This window comes from Papaver somniferum, chromosome 5 (genome assembly GCF_003573695.1).
Source record: "Papaver somniferum cultivar HN1 chromosome 5, ASM357369v1, whole genome shotgun sequence".
Taxonomy (NCBI): domain Eukaryota; kingdom Viridiplantae; phylum Streptophyta; class Magnoliopsida; order Ranunculales; family Papaveraceae; genus Papaver; species Papaver somniferum.
In genome coordinates this window covers 6094650-6100712 of record NC_039362.1, presented here as the reverse complement: position 1 = coordinate 6100712, position 6063 = coordinate 6094650, and the positions used below count along the sequence as shown (strand labels likewise).

The window sequence follows — 6063 nt, the reverse complement described above, 5'->3', positions numbered from 1 at the left end:
TATGCACTTACATGGCTATATGTTGGCTTTAGCTTCTGTACCAGCGCTGGGAACCTCTTACAGGAAGGGATCCGAGTTGAGTCGCTTACGGCTTGTGAGAGCCGAGATAGAGTTGATTAGGGGGAGGAGAGTGGCGAGTAGTGTTGAGACTCGGGCTCAATTTGACCGATGTTATGAAGCATTTCTTAAGGCTCGAGAACTCCAGTCGTCCGGACCCGTTGCTGCTGATGTTCAAAACGCTCTTGATGATGTTGTTTCTGCCCGCGACTTGGCGGATCGTTTGCTTGGAGAGATAAATGTTGCTCTGGCGGATATCGAGTAAGTCATTGCGGATATAACACTACGGGAAAAATCATCATTGACGACACAAGATAAGAGTTGCATTACCCCTACGACAACTCCATTTCATGCATTGTGGAACGGGGGTATTGTAGAAAGTCCAAGTTTTTCTACAATGGTTGACAAGTGTTGTAAAGGGTGATTTGCTTCATGATTCGACAATAGTTTGTCGATGTTGTGATTCTCTTTCGATTTTTTTTGATAACCTAACACAACTCTTGCTTGTATTGTAGAACAATCGTGGACAACATAAGTAGCATATCGTAGAAACATATGCAACAACAATTACCAGTATTATGAATAATATTTTCACAACACCTGTATGAATTGTCGAACTATCTTAGACAACACAAACTTATGTTGTAAAGTAACTATTTCGTAGTCGAGAACTGGAAGACAACATCGATTAGTATTGTGAATACTACTATCATTACACTTCCTAGAGTTGTACAACTATACTGAACAACTCCTACTTATGTTGCAAGATTTGTTTTTACAATACCCTTAACAGTTGAAATATTTGAAGTAACAACTTCTGTTTTCTGTAAATGAATGTGTAACTACAACTTTTATTAGAAGTTGTGTGCATAAAACTATTTTGAAAAAAAAAATTATAGCTGAAACTGGATTGTCGAAAGTATTTCACATTCACATTAACCTGCCAGTGCAATACACTTACATTCATTCAAGTTAACCTACTAGTGTTAACCACATACATTCAAAAAAATGGCAGTGATACAAAAGTTAAGTTTTCTAAACACACTCCAAAAATATTATGAAGATGTATATGGGAACACTAATCGATCCTTGGGCCATGTAATAAAACTTCCGACAGCATTACTAACATACTTGAACTCTGAAGTTGGCATGTAGACATAAGCATCATGCACATGAGCAGTAATCACACACTGTATGCCAGATCATAATGAATCTGGAAACCGCATCCCATTCAAGTTACTATCATTTGTGGGGGAACTGCCATTTCTATTTCGGTAGGAGCAATCATTGAAGTCCTGACGAAGTCTTCTTCAACCTTAGGTTGGTGGATGGTAACATCAGGCAATGGAGTCATTGGACCATTCTTTCCTTTAGGATCCTAATCCAACATGTTCTTGACCTTGATACCAATAACACCTTGCTCAACAAAACAAACAACAATGAACTTTAAGTTAGAAGATGAACGGAATTTCCAGAAATAAAGAAAATATAACTCGGCACATAACAAAAGAAGTAAAACAGAAAAAAAGGCGCTCTTTAGTAGGACTGGAGAGAATGATCAGATAGACGGAATACATTTATGTCACCGTTTCGACAATCAAACCAATAGGGAAATTATTTAATCATCACCTCATACTCTCCACTGTCTCACTCTAAACAAAAATGAAACAAACAAAAGTAAACCAAACAACAATTAATATACTAATGAAAGATACAGTTTAAGTTAGTAACAATAAATGGTGTAGAAACTGACCAGTCTAAGAAGGACGTGTCTAACGGCTGAATCAATGTACTCGTAAATTAGCTGACCAGAAGAAATCATGTATCCATCCTTGAACTTCATTGACTTTGCACGAGCTTCCCTAAGCTTTTCACTCACAATAACCTGTAACAATTACAAACTTGAAATTTATATCATATCAATCAGAAAAAAGGGTTAAGACCGGAATATACGAAAGAATAGTAGAAGATTGTACCTTGCAACCTTAGGCACCACTTTCCATAATAAATCTCAAAACACCATACAATCCCTGAGCACAGAAATTGCATTACTGATATATAATGAGATTTGATGATTCATAAATCAAAAGTCAGGACCCTTCAATAGATTTAAAAAATACAAGAATATAATCAAAAAGGAAAAAGCCAGGCTCTGCGAACAAGAAACTGACATTACTGCACAAATGGCCGTAGAACATTCTAATAGTCGAAAATAATACAAAAAACTGTAAGCAGATATATGAGGGAATATGGCTACCCTAGCTGATAAACATGAAACTAAGGAATCATGATCTAAATAGCTTGGAAAAGCATAATTCATGTAGTCATCTTCCAACACAAAGTTGGTAACAAAGTATACCTATTTTCTTTATAGATGACACACAGATGTTCGTAGTATTTAACAAACGGCAGGGTAGAAAAGAGCAACTGCGATTCAATTAAAAAACAGGAAGTTCCTTCACTCTCTCCATTATTGTAGAAACCACGCATATCCATACAAAATACAAGTTTAACATGATTCACAAATGGCCGCAGAACAAGATGGTAAGTAAATCCCTTCTAAATGCTGGATAAAATCTTCAACAAAGCACAGTAACTTGACTAAAACATGAGACAACTTGTAATAATCTCAAGATTTCCAACATATATTTGGAAGTACTGTAAGCATACTTCCTAGTGTTCCCACACTTTCACACTTGCTCTATTAAGGAAAATTCAGGGAATGGAAAATTTCACAATTCAATTCATTCCACAATGTAAAATCTGAAGTGACATTATATTTATAACTGGTATCGTTTACCATCTACCAAATTCAAACAGTTTTATCTCATTCATATGGATGAGATACTCACCATAACCTTCTCAGTTTCTGCGTTAAAGTCGCGCAATTATAGGCTGGATATCAAACACCCTTGGTCAGCACTTCTAAAAACCACACAAGAACATACTTTACATCTTTAGCTTATTTGATTTGGTCTCATTTATAAATCCCCTGTGAAAATTGGTGCCTCAGAAGGTAGAAACCCCTGTGAAAATTGAACTAGTAGAAATCCAATTATCAATCAGTTCATCTAAAATCAATAATAAACTTTAAAAAGAAAAGAAAAATAAAAATAAAACTTACATCAAGGGATAACTGAGAGCACAATTACTATTGTGCTGAACCCTAGCATTGCAATTGAATCATGAGAAGATGGGGTATCAGTGTATGCTTCTGGTGATCATCAAACCACTGATACCCCATCTTATCTATTCAAACCCATGGTAAATATCGAACCCAACTGATACCATATCTATTTCAGTTCTTCATCTCTTCTGATATTCAATAAGCCCCAAAACATCATTAAATCCAACCACTTTCGGTCCCTGACTGCTGTTGGAGCTAGAAATGTAGTCCTAAAAATTCTACTGCAAGTGCACAGTGTCGGCAAGCAACACAGGGCAAGCACAGGTCAGTTCCACAGGGACAAGGGGGAGCAAGTGTGATCTTTCTTATTGTGACATTAAACAGAACTAATCATTAGCATTCAACAGAACTAATCATTAGCAGTTATTACTTCCCAATCATTACACAGAATTAGCATTTACTTTCCACTATCAACCATTAACAGAACATGCATTAAATTCTCAATCATTAACAGTTATTAACTGAGCTAGCATTAACTTCTCAATCATCAACAGTTGCTAATCATTAATCAGAACTCACATTTATTTCAAACAGAAGTAACAGAACAAGCATTAAATTTCCACTAACAGTTATTAACATTCAATGCATTGACTTTAGGTTAGCATCAAAATCAACACAGTCTTTATTCCTGAAGCATTTATCACTAACTACTAATCATTTACATTAACTAAACATTAACATTAATCATTAACCATTGACTAAACATTAACATTAGCATTTATTTCTGGAGCACTAATCATTAATCATTGATACCAATCATTCACATTAACTGAACAGCAGATTTGGAGGCAGAACATTACACTAATTCAATCATTGAGATTGAAGCAAGGTTACACAGAGAACTGAAGATGAACAAGCAAATGATAAGGAGAAAATTTCTGAACAACAAGAAAGATGTGGTGAATCAGATGAATGGGAAACCAGGGTTTGAGAATTCACCTCTCAGCCCATACTCGCATGTGAACCAATGCACTACTCAGCTTCTTTAAATGGATAAACTACCTCCAATCACTCAATCAAGGCAAGCATTAGTTGTCTGTTTAAAGCACAACTAATCAAAACACAGTATCAAGCAATTTAGAGTGAATGAACATACATAGGGGAATTCTAACTACCTAGGATGCTTGACATTCTAGGTGAAAGCAACATGTTGTTCATCAACAAAAATTCATCCTACACAGTTATCTTAGCATAAACAGCAGCATTCAGCACACATCCTAGCATTAAGGCTAAGGGTTTCATCTTAACCCTAGTCAAGATGCTTAGTTCATGATTAGGGAGCCTAACATGATACTAACAATGTGGGTGTTCATGGAGAAATCAATAGTGACAGGACAAAGAACAATTTCAATTGACTGAGAAAATTTTCACTCAAAATAAACTTGGGTCTCTCCTCCCCCCTTCACAATGTTACACAGTGCCCCTTATATATCAGAACACTCAACCTAATGGTAAATCCCCAAAAACAGAAAATTAGGTTTTCTTCAAATACAAAAAATTGGACTTACAAACTCCCAAAATATGCTCGACCCATGCTTTCTTCTGCTCCTTGCTGTCGATTACCCATACTTCCTTCTGCTATGAACTCAGTTACCATCACCCTAGTTCTCTCATGTCAGAACCCTAACAGTGGGTAGAGTTAATGAAATGGGTGAAATAGGGTGATGGGCTTTGTTGTCTGTTGATGGAGATGGTGGTGTTGTCGGGTGTTTGTGGTGGTGGTGGAGCTCGAGGTCTGGTGGTAGCAGGGAGTTGCAGGCGATGGTGGTTCTGGAAGATGTCGGGTGGAGGAAGATGAGATCGATGTTTGGGAAGAAGGGGGTGTTTGGGTGGTAGTATAGGCTTCGGTGCTAGGGTGTGAAGCGGGATTATCTGATTCGATGTTTGGCGAGCTGATCCGTAGGATGTGACGATGGTAGGTGGATCCAACGATGAGATGGGAGGCTGTGGGTAGCGACCGTCGGATGGAGGAATGCAACGAAAAGGACGGCCCAAGATGGAGATCGGCGTTGCGATGTAAAGCGGGAGCTTCGGAGTTTGATGTGCGATGATGGAGCGACCGTAGGATGCTGAGAGGCTTCAATCTGACGGCTGAAATCCGAGACGGGCTTGGGTAGTGGAAATGGGTTTGAGAAAGGGTTTTGGGCCTTGGGTATGCCAGGCCCATAACTTCTTTAAGAACAATTCTTCCTTCTTGAGCCCATTTCTACCCTCTTGGTCTTGTGCACAACATTCTTCGCGGCTTCCTCGCGTAATTCCTCCCGGCTTTTTACTACTTTTCTGCTCTTTTTGCTCCGCAATTCATCCAGACTTCATTTATTACCTAAAAATATAAAATTAAGTAAGAAAAATATTTATTCTTGAAAACACTGAAAATACAGAATATGGGTTAAAATGTAGAATTAATGCGCAAAAGATGAGTTAAATGCTAACAAAAATATATATAAATATGCACTATTTAGTACTCATCAAATACCCCCAAACCTGAATTTTACTTGTCCTCAAGTAAAAACAAACTAAGGAAATCCTAATTATACCACTGTCGCTGGTCTCTCGAATGCATTTAGCATATGCACTAAGCCTTTTAAACCACTAAGTGTCCCTAGTGGACGAGTTGAAGTCTCGTGAAGGTTTACCAGAGGTGTGCCTACAAAACCTAAGGACAAAATATAAGCTCATATTCCGTCAAATGCGACATGTGCAAAACAGTTTAAGCTCACAGCAAAATGGAGATGTCAATCTAGCTATCAAGGCACAATCCTAGCACTGATAACAAATAAGGACATGTGATAAGAGTGTAAAGTGTATCTACACATGTG

The 6063-nt window shown here is 37.6% G+C and overlaps 1 non-coding gene across 1 annotated transcript; it reads right to left on the bottom strand.

The window, feature by feature from the left end:
- Positions 1 to 1609: 1609 nt before the first annotated feature.
- On the bottom strand, positions 1610 to 1693 carry LOC113285014. Its single transcript, XR_003328529.1, has one exon. It is a non-coding gene; the product is annotated as a small nucleolar RNA Z102/R77 (small nucleolar RNA).
- Positions 1694 to 6063: the final 4370 nt, after the last annotated feature.